At 36.9% G+C, this 9584-nt stretch overlaps 28 non-coding genes across 28 annotated transcripts; all 28 read right to left on the reverse strand.

Annotated features, from left to right (window-relative positions):
- Positions 1–55: 55 nt before the first annotated feature.
- On the reverse strand, positions 56–174 carry LOC145756250 (5S ribosomal RNA). The gene has a single exon (XR_014284380.1). It is a non-coding gene; the product is annotated as a 5S ribosomal RNA (ribosomal RNA).
- Positions 175–342: 168 nt separating this feature from the next.
- On the reverse strand, positions 343–461 carry LOC145756434 (5S ribosomal RNA). Its single transcript, XR_014284554.1, has one exon. It is a non-coding gene; the product is annotated as a 5S ribosomal RNA (ribosomal RNA).
- Positions 462–629: 168 nt separating this feature from the next.
- Positions 630–748, reverse strand: LOC145756143 (5S ribosomal RNA). Its single transcript, XR_014284280.1, has one exon. It is a non-coding gene; the product is annotated as a 5S ribosomal RNA (ribosomal RNA).
- A 168-nt stretch (positions 749–916) lies between these two features.
- On the reverse strand, positions 917–1035 carry LOC145756445 (5S ribosomal RNA). Its single transcript, XR_014284565.1, has one exon. It is a non-coding gene; the product is annotated as a 5S ribosomal RNA (ribosomal RNA).
- A 168-nt stretch (positions 1036–1203) lies between these two features.
- On the reverse strand, positions 1204–1322 carry LOC145756251 (5S ribosomal RNA). Its single transcript, XR_014284381.1, has one exon. It is a non-coding gene; the product is annotated as a 5S ribosomal RNA (ribosomal RNA).
- A 168-nt stretch (positions 1323–1490) lies between these two features.
- On the reverse strand, positions 1491–1609 carry LOC145756457 (5S ribosomal RNA). Its single transcript, XR_014284576.1, has one exon. It is a non-coding gene; the product is annotated as a 5S ribosomal RNA (ribosomal RNA).
- Positions 1610–1777: 168 nt separating this feature from the next.
- Positions 1778–1896, reverse strand: LOC145756252 (5S ribosomal RNA). The gene has a single exon (XR_014284382.1). It is a non-coding gene; the product is annotated as a 5S ribosomal RNA (ribosomal RNA).
- Positions 1897–2064: 168 nt separating this feature from the next.
- Positions 2065–2183, reverse strand: LOC145756469 (5S ribosomal RNA). The gene has a single exon (XR_014284587.1). It is a non-coding gene; the product is annotated as a 5S ribosomal RNA (ribosomal RNA).
- Positions 2184–2351: 168 nt separating this feature from the next.
- Positions 2352–2470, reverse strand: LOC145756144 (5S ribosomal RNA). The gene has a single exon (XR_014284281.1). It is a non-coding gene; the product is annotated as a 5S ribosomal RNA (ribosomal RNA).
- Positions 2471–2638: 168 nt separating this feature from the next.
- On the reverse strand, positions 2639–2757 carry LOC145756482 (5S ribosomal RNA). The gene has a single exon (XR_014284598.1). It is a non-coding gene; the product is annotated as a 5S ribosomal RNA (ribosomal RNA).
- A 168-nt stretch (positions 2758–2925) lies between these two features.
- LOC145756493 (5S ribosomal RNA) lies at positions 2926–3044 on the reverse strand. The gene has a single exon (XR_014284609.1). It is a non-coding gene; the product is annotated as a 5S ribosomal RNA (ribosomal RNA).
- A 168-nt stretch (positions 3045–3212) lies between these two features.
- Positions 3213–3331, reverse strand: LOC145756505 (5S ribosomal RNA). Its single transcript, XR_014284620.1, has one exon. It is a non-coding gene; the product is annotated as a 5S ribosomal RNA (ribosomal RNA).
- A 168-nt stretch (positions 3332–3499) lies between these two features.
- On the reverse strand, positions 3500–3618 carry LOC145756518 (5S ribosomal RNA). The gene has a single exon (XR_014284632.1). It is a non-coding gene; the product is annotated as a 5S ribosomal RNA (ribosomal RNA).
- A 168-nt stretch (positions 3619–3786) lies between these two features.
- Positions 3787–3905, reverse strand: LOC145756678 (5S ribosomal RNA). Its single transcript, XR_014284784.1, has one exon. It is a non-coding gene; the product is annotated as a 5S ribosomal RNA (ribosomal RNA).
- Positions 3906–4073: 168 nt separating this feature from the next.
- LOC145756530 (5S ribosomal RNA) lies at positions 4074–4192 on the reverse strand. Its single transcript, XR_014284643.1, has one exon. It is a non-coding gene; the product is annotated as a 5S ribosomal RNA (ribosomal RNA).
- A 168-nt stretch (positions 4193–4360) lies between these two features.
- LOC145756541 (5S ribosomal RNA) lies at positions 4361–4479 on the reverse strand. The gene has a single exon (XR_014284654.1). It is a non-coding gene; the product is annotated as a 5S ribosomal RNA (ribosomal RNA).
- A 168-nt stretch (positions 4480–4647) lies between these two features.
- LOC145756253 (5S ribosomal RNA) lies at positions 4648–4766 on the reverse strand. The gene has a single exon (XR_014284383.1). It is a non-coding gene; the product is annotated as a 5S ribosomal RNA (ribosomal RNA).
- Positions 4767–4934: 168 nt separating this feature from the next.
- On the reverse strand, positions 4935–5053 carry LOC145756552 (5S ribosomal RNA). Its single transcript, XR_014284665.1, has one exon. It is a non-coding gene; the product is annotated as a 5S ribosomal RNA (ribosomal RNA).
- A 168-nt stretch (positions 5054–5221) lies between these two features.
- LOC145756680 (5S ribosomal RNA) lies at positions 5222–5340 on the reverse strand. Its single transcript, XR_014284786.1, has one exon. It is a non-coding gene; the product is annotated as a 5S ribosomal RNA (ribosomal RNA).
- Positions 5341–5508: 168 nt separating this feature from the next.
- LOC145756564 (5S ribosomal RNA) lies at positions 5509–5627 on the reverse strand. The gene has a single exon (XR_014284676.1). It is a non-coding gene; the product is annotated as a 5S ribosomal RNA (ribosomal RNA).
- Positions 5628–5795: 168 nt separating this feature from the next.
- LOC145756576 (5S ribosomal RNA) lies at positions 5796–5914 on the reverse strand. The gene has a single exon (XR_014284687.1). It is a non-coding gene; the product is annotated as a 5S ribosomal RNA (ribosomal RNA).
- A 168-nt stretch (positions 5915–6082) lies between these two features.
- On the reverse strand, positions 6083–6201 carry LOC145756587 (5S ribosomal RNA). The gene has a single exon (XR_014284698.1). It is a non-coding gene; the product is annotated as a 5S ribosomal RNA (ribosomal RNA).
- Positions 6202–6369: 168 nt separating this feature from the next.
- LOC145756527 (5S ribosomal RNA) lies at positions 6370–6488 on the reverse strand. Its single transcript, XR_014284641.1, has one exon. It is a non-coding gene; the product is annotated as a 5S ribosomal RNA (ribosomal RNA).
- A 168-nt stretch (positions 6489–6656) lies between these two features.
- Positions 6657–6775, reverse strand: LOC145756598 (5S ribosomal RNA). The gene has a single exon (XR_014284709.1). It is a non-coding gene; the product is annotated as a 5S ribosomal RNA (ribosomal RNA).
- Positions 6776–6943: 168 nt separating this feature from the next.
- On the reverse strand, positions 6944–7062 carry LOC145756610 (5S ribosomal RNA). The gene has a single exon (XR_014284720.1). It is a non-coding gene; the product is annotated as a 5S ribosomal RNA (ribosomal RNA).
- A 168-nt stretch (positions 7063–7230) lies between these two features.
- LOC145756146 (5S ribosomal RNA) lies at positions 7231–7349 on the reverse strand. The gene has a single exon (XR_014284282.1). It is a non-coding gene; the product is annotated as a 5S ribosomal RNA (ribosomal RNA).
- A 168-nt stretch (positions 7350–7517) lies between these two features.
- LOC145756392 (5S ribosomal RNA) lies at positions 7518–7636 on the reverse strand. Its single transcript, XR_014284514.1, has one exon. It is a non-coding gene; the product is annotated as a 5S ribosomal RNA (ribosomal RNA).
- Positions 7637–7804: 168 nt separating this feature from the next.
- On the reverse strand, positions 7805–7923 carry LOC145756147 (5S ribosomal RNA). Its single transcript, XR_014284283.1, has one exon. It is a non-coding gene; the product is annotated as a 5S ribosomal RNA (ribosomal RNA).
- Between the last annotated feature and the right edge of the window lie 1661 nt (positions 7924–9584).

Genomic DNA, 9584 nt, shown 5'->3' on the forward strand with positions numbered 1-9584 from the left:
ATAAAAAATGACTTCTACATAAAGTACTTTCTAATATGCTATAAAACTTATAAAATGCCTACGACACCCGGTATTCCCAGGCGGTCACCCATCCAAGTACTAACCGGGCCCGACGTTGCTTAACTTCCCAGATCGGACGAGATGGGGTGTACTCAACGTGGTATGGTCGTAAGCAATGTGATGTGGTGAGCCAACACATTTATCATTAACCGTGTATATTTAAAATAAAATAAATGACTTGCGTCGCTTAGCAATTATATCAAATATATTAGTTTTCAAAAATTTTGATAAAAAATGACTTCTACATAAAGTACTTTCTAATATGCTATAAAACTTATAAAATGCCTACGACACCCGGTATTCCCAGGCGGTCACCCATCCAAGTACTAACCGGGCCCGACGTTGCTTAACTTCCCAGATCGGACGAGATGGGGTGTACTCAACGTGGTATGGTCGTAGGCAATGTGATGTGGTGAGCCAACACATTTATCATTAACCGTGTATATTTAAAATAAAATAAATGACTTGCGTCGCTTAGCAATTATATCAAATATATTAGTTTTCAAAAATTTTGATAAAAAATGACTTCTACATAAGGTACTTTCTAATATGCTATAAAACTTATAAAATGCCTACGACACCCGGTATTCCCAAGCGGTCACCCATCCAAGTACTAACCGGGCCCGACGTTGCTTAACTTCCCAGATCGGACGAGATGGGGTGTACTCAACGTGGTATGGTCGTAGGCAATGTGATGTGGTGAGCCAACACATTTATCATTAACCGTGTATATTTAAAATAAAATAAATGACTTGCGTCCCTTAGAAGTTATATCAAATATATTAATTTTCAAAAATTTTGATAAAAAATGACTTCTACATAAAGTACTTTCTAATATGCTATAAAACTTATAAAATGCCTACGACACCCGGTATTCCCAGGCGGTCACCCATCCAAGTACTAACCGGGCCCGACGTTGCTTAACTTCCCAGATCGGACGAGATGGGGTGTACTCAACGTGGTATGGTCGTAGGCAATGTGATGTGGTGAGCCAACACATTTATCATTAACCGTGTATATTTAAAATAAAATAAATGACTTGCGTCCCTTAGAAGTTATATCAAATATATTAATTTTCAAAAATTTTGATAAAAAATGACTTCTACATAAAGTACTTTCTAATATGCTATAAAACTTATAAAATGCCTACGACACCCGGTATTCCCAGGCGGTCACCCATCCAAGTACTAACCGGGCCCGACGTTGCTTAACTTCCCAGATCGGACGAGATGGGGTGTACTCAACGTGGTATGGTCGTAAGCAATGTGATGTGGTGAGCCAACACATTTATCATTAACCGTGTATATTTAAAATAAAATAAATGACTTGCGTCGCTTAGAAGTTATATCAAATATATTAATTTTCAAAAATTTTGATAAAAAATGACTTCTACATAAAGTACTTTCTAATATGCTATAAAACTTATAAAATGCCTACGACACCCGGTATTCCCAGGCGGTCACCCATCCAAGTACTAACCGGGCCCGACGTTGCTTAACTTCCCAGATCGGACGAGATGGGGTGTACTCAACGTGGTATGGTCGTAGGCAATGTGATGTGGTGAGCCAACACATTTATCATTAACCGTGTATATTTAAAATAAAATAAATGACTTGCGTCCCTTAGAAGTTATATCAAATATATTAATTTTCAAAAATTTTGATAAAAAATGACTTCTACATAAAGTACTTTCTAATATGCTATAAAACTTATAAAATGCCTACGACACCCGGTATTCCCAGGCGGTCACCCATCCAAGTACTAACCGGGCCCGACGTTGCTTAACTTCCCAGATCGGACGAGATGGGGTGTACTCAACGTGGTATGGTCGTAAGCAATGTGATGTGGTGAGCCAACACATTTATCATTAACCGTGTATATTTAAAATAAAATAAATGACTTGCGTCGCTTAGCAATTATATCAAATATATTAGTTTTCAAAAATTTTGATAAAAAATGACTTCTACATAAAGTACTTTCTAATATGCTATAAAACTTATAAAATGCCTACGACACCCGGTATTCCCAGGCGGTCACCCATCCAAGTACTAACCGGGCCCGACGTTGCTTAACTTCCCAGATCGGACGAGATGGGGTGTACTCAACGTGGTATGGTCGTAGGCAATGTGATGTGGTGAGCCAACACATTTATCATTAACCGTGTATATTTAAAATAAAATAAATGACTTGCGTCGCTTAGCAATTATATCAAATATATTAGTTTTCGAAAATTTTGATAAAAAATGACTTCTACATAAGGTACTTTCTAATATGCTATAAAACTTATAAAATGCCTACGACACCCGGTATTCCCAAGCGGTCACCCATCCAAGTACTAACCGGGCCCGACGTTGCTTAACTTCCCAGATCGGACGAGATGGGGTGTACTCAACGTGGTATGGTCGTAGGCAATGTGATGTGGTGAGCCAACACATTTATCATTAACCGTGTATATTTAAAATAAAATAAATGACTTGCGTCCCTTAGAAGTTATATCAAATATATTAATTTTCAAAAATTTTGATAAAAAATGACTTCTACATAAAGTACTTTCTAATATGCTATAAAACTTATAAAATGCCTACGACACCCGGTATTCCCAGGCGGTCACCCATCCAAGTACTAACCGGGCCCGACGTTGCTTAACTTCCCAGATCGGACGAGATGGGGTGTACTCAACGTGGTATGGTCGTAGGCAATGTGATGTGGTGAGCCAACACATTTATCATTAACCGTGTATATTTAAAATAAAATAAATGACTTGCGTCGCTTAGCAATTATATCAAATATATTAGTTTTCAAAAATTTTGATAAAAAATGACTTCTACATAAAGTACTTTCTAATATGCTAAAAAACTTATAAAATGCCTACGACACCCGGTATTCCCAGGCGGTCACCCATCCAAGTACTAACCGGGCCCGACGTTGCTTAACTTCCCAGATCGGACGAGATGGGGTGTACTCAACGTGGTATGGTCGTAGGCAATGTGATGTGGTGAGCCAACACATTTATCATTAACCGTGTATATTTAAAATAAAATAAATGACTTGCGTCCCTTAGAAGTTATATCAAATATATTAATTTTCAAAAATTTTGATAAAAAATGACTTCTACATAAAGTACTTTCTAATATGCTATAAAACTTATAAAATGCCTACGACACCCGGTATTCCCAGGCGGTCACCCATCCAAGTACTAACCGGGCCCGACGTTGCTTAACTTCCCAGATCGGACGAGATGGGGTGTACTCAACGTGGTATGGTCGTAGGCAATGTGATGTGGTGAGCCAACACATTTATCATTAACCGTGTATATTTAAAATAAAATAAATGACTTGCGTCGCTTAGCAATTATATCAAATATATTAGTTTTCAAAAATTTTGATAAAAAATGACTTCTACATAAAGTACTTTCTAATATGCTAAAAAACTTATAAAATGCCTACGACACCCGGTATTCCCAGGCGGTCACCCATCCAAGTACTAACCGGGCCCGACGTTGCTTAACTTCCCAGATCGGACGAGATGGGGTGTACTCAACGTGGTATGGTCGTAGGCAATGTGATGTGGTGAGCCAACACATTTATCATTAACCGTGTATATTTAAAATAAAATAAATGACTTGCGTCCTTTAGAAGTTATATCAAATATATTAATTTTCAAAAATTTTGATAAAAAATGACTTCTACATAAAGTACTTTCTAATATGCTATAAAACTTATAAAATGCCTACGACACCCGGTATTCCCAGGCGGTCACCCATCCAAGTACTAACCGGGCCCGACGTTGCTTAACTTCCAAGATCGGACGAGATGGGGTGTACTCAACGTGGTATGGTCGTAGGCAATGTGAAGTGGTGAGCCAACACATTTATCATTAACCGTGTATATTTAAAATAAAATAAATGACTTGCGTCCCTTAGCAGTTATATCAAATATATTAATTTTCAAAAATTTTGATAAAAAATGACTTCTACATAAAGTACTTTCTAATATGCTAAAAAACTTATAAAATGCCTACGACACCCGGTATTCCCAGGCGGTCACCCATCCAAGTACTAACCGGGCCCGACGTTGCTTAACTTCCCAGATCGGACGAGATGGGGTGTACTCAACGTGGTATGGTCGTAGGCAATGTGATGTGGTGAGCCAACACATTTATCATTAACCGTGTATATTTAAAATAAAATAAATGACTTGCGTCCCTTAGAAGTTATATCAAATATATTAATTTTCAAAAATTTTGATAAAAAATGACTTCTACATAAAGTACTTTCTAATATGCTATAAAACTTATAAAATGCCTACGACACCCGGTATTCCCAGGCGGTCACCCATCCAAGTACTAACCGGGCCCGACGTTGCTTAACTTCCCAGATCGGACGAGATGGGGTGTACTCAACGTGGTATGGTCGTAGGCAATGTGATGTGGTGAGCCAACACATTTATCATTAACCGTGTATATTTAAAATAAAATAAATGACTTGCGTCCCTTAGAAGTTATATCAAATATATTAATTTTCAAAAATTTTGATAAAAAATGACTTCTACATAAAGTACTTTCTAATATGCTATAAAACTTATAAAATGCCTACGACACCCGGTATTCCCAGGCGGTCACCCATCCAAGTACTAACCGGGCCCGACGTTGCTTAACTTCCCAGATCGGACGAGATGGGGTGTACTCAACGTGGTATGGTCGTAAGCAATGTGATGTGGTGAGCCAACACATTTATCATTAACCGTGTATATTTAAAATAAAATAAATGACTTGCGTCGCTTAGCAATTATATCAAATATATTAGTTTTCAAAAATTTTGATAAAAAATGACTTCTACATAAAGTACTTTCTAATATGCTATAAAACTTATAAAATGCCTACGACACCCGGTATTCCCAGGCGGTCACCCATCCAAGTACTAACCGGGCCCGACGTTGCTTAACTTCCCAGATCGGACGAGATGGGGTGTACTCAACGTGGTATGGTCGTAGGCAAAGTGATGTGGTGAGCCAACACATTTATCATTAACCGTGTATATTTAAAATAAAATAAATGACTTGCGTCGCTTAGCAATTATATCAAATATATTAGTTTTCAAAAATTTTGATAAAAAATGACTTCTACATAAGGTACTTTCTAATATGCTATAAAACTTATAAAATGGCTACGACACCCGGTATTCCCAAGCGGTCACCCATCCAAGTACTAACCGGGCCCGACGTTGCTTAACTTCCCAGATCGGACGAGATGGGGTGTACTCAACGTGGTATGGTCGTAGGCAATGTGATGTGGTGAGCCAACACATTTATCATTAACCGTGTATATTTAAAATAAAATAAATGACTTGCGTCCTTTAGAAGTTATATCAAATATATTAGTTTTCAAAAATTTTGATAAAAAATGACTTCTACATAAAGTACTTTCTAATATGCTATAAAACTTATAAAATGCCTACGACACCCGGTATTCCCAGGCGGTCACCCATCCAAGTACTAACCGGGCCCGACGTTGCTTAACTTCCCAGATCGGACGAGATGGGGTGTACTCAACGTGGTATGGTCGTAGGCAATGTGATGTGGTGAGCCAACACATTTATCATTAACCGTGTATATTTAAAATAAAATAAATGACTTGCGTCCTTTAGAAGTTATATCAAATATATTAATTTTCAAAAATTTTGATAAAAAATGACTTCTACATAAAGTACTTTCTAATATGCTATAAAACTTATAAAATGCCTACGACACCCGGTATTCCCAGGCGGTCACCCATCCAAGTACTAACCGGGCCCGACGTTGCTTAACTTCCCAGATCGGACGAGATGGGGTGTACTCAACGTGGTATGGTCGTAGGCAATGTGAAGTGGTGAGCCAACACATTTATCATTAACCGTGTATATTTAAAATAAAATAAATGACTTGCGTCCCTTAGCAGTTATATCAAATATATTAATTTTCAAAAATTTTGATAAAAAATGACTTCTACATAAGGTACTTTCTAATATGCTAAAAAACTTATAAAATGCCTACGACACCCGGTATTCCCAGGCGGTCACCCATCCAAGTACTAACCGGGCCCGACGTTGCTTAACTTCCCAGATCGGACGAGATGGGGTGTACTCAACGTGGTATGGTCGTAGGCAATGTGATGTGGTGAGCCAACACATTTATCATTAACCGTGTATATTTAAAATAAAATAAATGACTTGCGTCCCTTAGAAGTTATATCAAATATATTAATTTTCAAAAATTTTGATAAAAAATGACTTCTACATAAAGTACTTTCTAATATGCTAAAAAACTTATAAAATGCCTACGACACCCGGTATTCCCAGGCGGTCACCCATCCAAGTACTAACCGGGCCCGACGTTGCTTAACTTCCCAGATCGGACGAGATGGGGTGTACTGAACGTGGTATGGTCGTAGGCAATGTGATGTGGTGAGCCAACACATTTATCATTAACCGTGTATATTTAAAATAAAATAAATGACTTGCGTCCTTTAGAAGTTATATCAAATATATTAGTTTTCAAAAATTTTGATAAAAAATGACTTCTACATAAAGTACTTTCTAATATGCTATAAAACTTATAAAATGCCTACGACACCCGGTATTCCCAGGCGGTCACCCATCCAAGTACTAACCGGGCCCGACGTTGCTTAACTTCCCAGATCGGACGAGATGGGGTGTACTCAACGTGGTATGGTCGTAGGCAATGTGATGTGGTGAGCCAACACATTTATCATTAACCGTGTATATTTAAAATAAAATAAATGACTTGCGTCCTTTAGAAGTTATATCAAATATATTAATTTTCAAAAATTTTGATAAAAAATGACTTCTACATAAAGTACTTTCTAATATGCTATAAAACTTATAAAATGCCTACGACACCCGGTATTCCCAGGCGGTCACCCATCCAAGTACTAACCGGGCCCGACGTTGCTTAACTTCCCAGATCGGACGAGATGGGGTGTACTCAACGTGGTATGGTCGTAGGCAATGTGAAGTGGTGAGCCAACACATTTATCATTAACCGTGTATATTTAAAATAAAATAAATGACTTGCGTCCCTTAGCAGTTATATCAAATATATTAATTTTCAAAAATTTTGATAAAAAATGACTTCTACATAAGGTACTTTCTAATATGCTAAAAAACTTATAAAATGCCTACGACACCCGGTATTCCCAAGCGGTCACCCATCCAAGTACTAACCGGGCCCGACGTTGCTTAACTTCCCAGATCGGACGAGATGGGGTGTACTCAACGTGGTATGGTCGTAGGCAATGTGATGTGGTGAGCCAACACATTTATCATTAACCGTGTATATTTAAAATAAAATAAATGACTTGCGTCCCTTAGAAGTTATATCAAATATATTAATTTTCAAAAATTTTGATAAAAAATGACTTCTACATAAAGTACTTTCTAATATGCTATAAAACTTATAAAATGCCTACGACACCCGGTATTCCCAGGCGGTCACCCATCCAAGTACTAACCGGGCCCGACGTTGCTTAACTTCCCAGATCAGACGAGATGGGGTGTACTCAACGTGGTATGGTCGTAAGCAATGTGATGTGGTGAGCCAACACATTTATCATTAACCGTGTATATTTAAAATAAAATAAATGACTTGCGTCGCTTAGCAATTATATCAAATATATTAGTTTTCAAAAATTTTGATAAAAAATGACTTCTACATAAAGTACTTTCTAATATGCTATAAAACTTATAAAATGCCTACGACACCCGGTATTCCCAAGCGGTCACCCATCCAAGTACTAACCGGGCCCGACGTTGCTTAACTTCCCAGATCGGACGAGATGGGGTGTACTCAACGTGGTATGGTCGTAGGCAATGTGATGTGGTGAGCCAACACATTTATCATTAACCGTGTATATTTAAAATAAAATAAATGACTTGCGTCCCTTAGAAGTTATATCAAATATATTAATTTTCAAAAATTTTGATAAAAAATGACTTCTACATAAAGTACTTTCTAATATGCTATAAAACTTATAAAATGCCTACGACACCCGGTATTCCCAGGCGGTCACCCATCCAAGTACTAACCGGGCCCGACGTTGCTTAACTTCCCAGATCGGACGAGATGGGGTTGTAGCGGTCTCCGTCGACCCAATCGGAAGGTTTTATTTTTAAGATAATGACAGTTAATTGTTTTTCTTAACTAGCTAATTGCTCGTCTGCTGGTTAGGAATTCTTAAATTAACCACGCAGGTGAATTCACTGTATAATTATATTATACGGCAATTTCTTATAAAGTCGAATTCAAATTTCATTAACGGTAAATCAAAAACGTAAAATTCCAAAATCAAAAATCCAACTACTTTGTAGAAAGGCATAAGAAAAACTTATTTTGAAAAAGAATAACAAAGAATCGAATCCCATGTCAAAAGCAAACCACAGATTTTAAAAACAAGTTTAAGATTAAAAGACATATCAAAATAGGAGTTAATATAAGGTTTTGATGAAATCAAGAAATGATAACAAAAATAATTCCCACCAAATGTGAAATAGTTAAATTTAATTGTTTTTAATGTGAATGAAAGGTTAGCTTATGCACAATAAGCTACATCATCCCAGCTAAAGGAGAGCCCGGGGTAACAAAAATGAAAAAAATACACACGATATAAGCATAAAGAAAAATACAATCTACTAATTATTTTTTAAAAGTGAAGAAAAAATATACAGTGTCATATTTTTTATTTGATTTTTAACATTTTTATTTAATTTTTTTGGTAGTAGAAAACATTACAATAGCAATAACACATACGAATACGAGCGACACCATATAATACGAAGTAAAGCTTAAGCGGTAATGGCAAAAAATATAATGTTCCTTACATACTCTCAGATAATTTTGAGCGAATTACCTGATCCCTAACATGTTTTGCCCCCCTTTCTGACCGCTTACGCCTCTGGTGTGTGCGATTTTGGGTTTCAAGAAGGTTTTAGGTTTTAAATTTGGGTTTAATTTTTCATTAATCTTGGTTCGGAATAGGGTAAAGAGGGCCTAGAATAAATAGGTGTGATAAAATAGTCAAAAACTGTAAAAAAATGAAACAATAGTAAGAAAACGGAAAAGATTAGTTTGTTGATACGACGGCCTGTCGTCGACATAGTCAGAGCAGTGTTGTCGCAGTAAACAAGTAAGTTTGCTTCGGTAACAATATTAAAAGACACGTCAGATGGGCAATTATTATAAATTGCATTTGTGGACAAATCAGGATTTGTGTTCTTTATGAAAGGTTCTTCATTAGAGCTCTCTTCCTTAGGAGAGGTAAGACTCTTGACCTGACTAGAACTAGTAATTTCATATGTATTGTCATTCGCCAATGACATAATTTCTTCATTAAGATCTTCTGTTATTTGTATCCTCGGTACTTTGCCGGTGCTTCGTAATTCATCTTCGGTCTCTGCCGATATATTATTTATTTCTTCTTTATTTTTCTTTCGCATTCTCGGTACTTTGCCGGTGCTTATTAATGTAACTTCG

This window comes from Corella eumyota, chromosome 6, assembly GCF_963082875.1.
Source record: "Corella eumyota chromosome 6, kaCorEumy4.1, whole genome shotgun sequence".
Classification (NCBI taxonomy): domain Eukaryota; kingdom Metazoa; phylum Chordata; class Ascidiacea; order Phlebobranchia; family Corellidae; genus Corella; species Corella eumyota.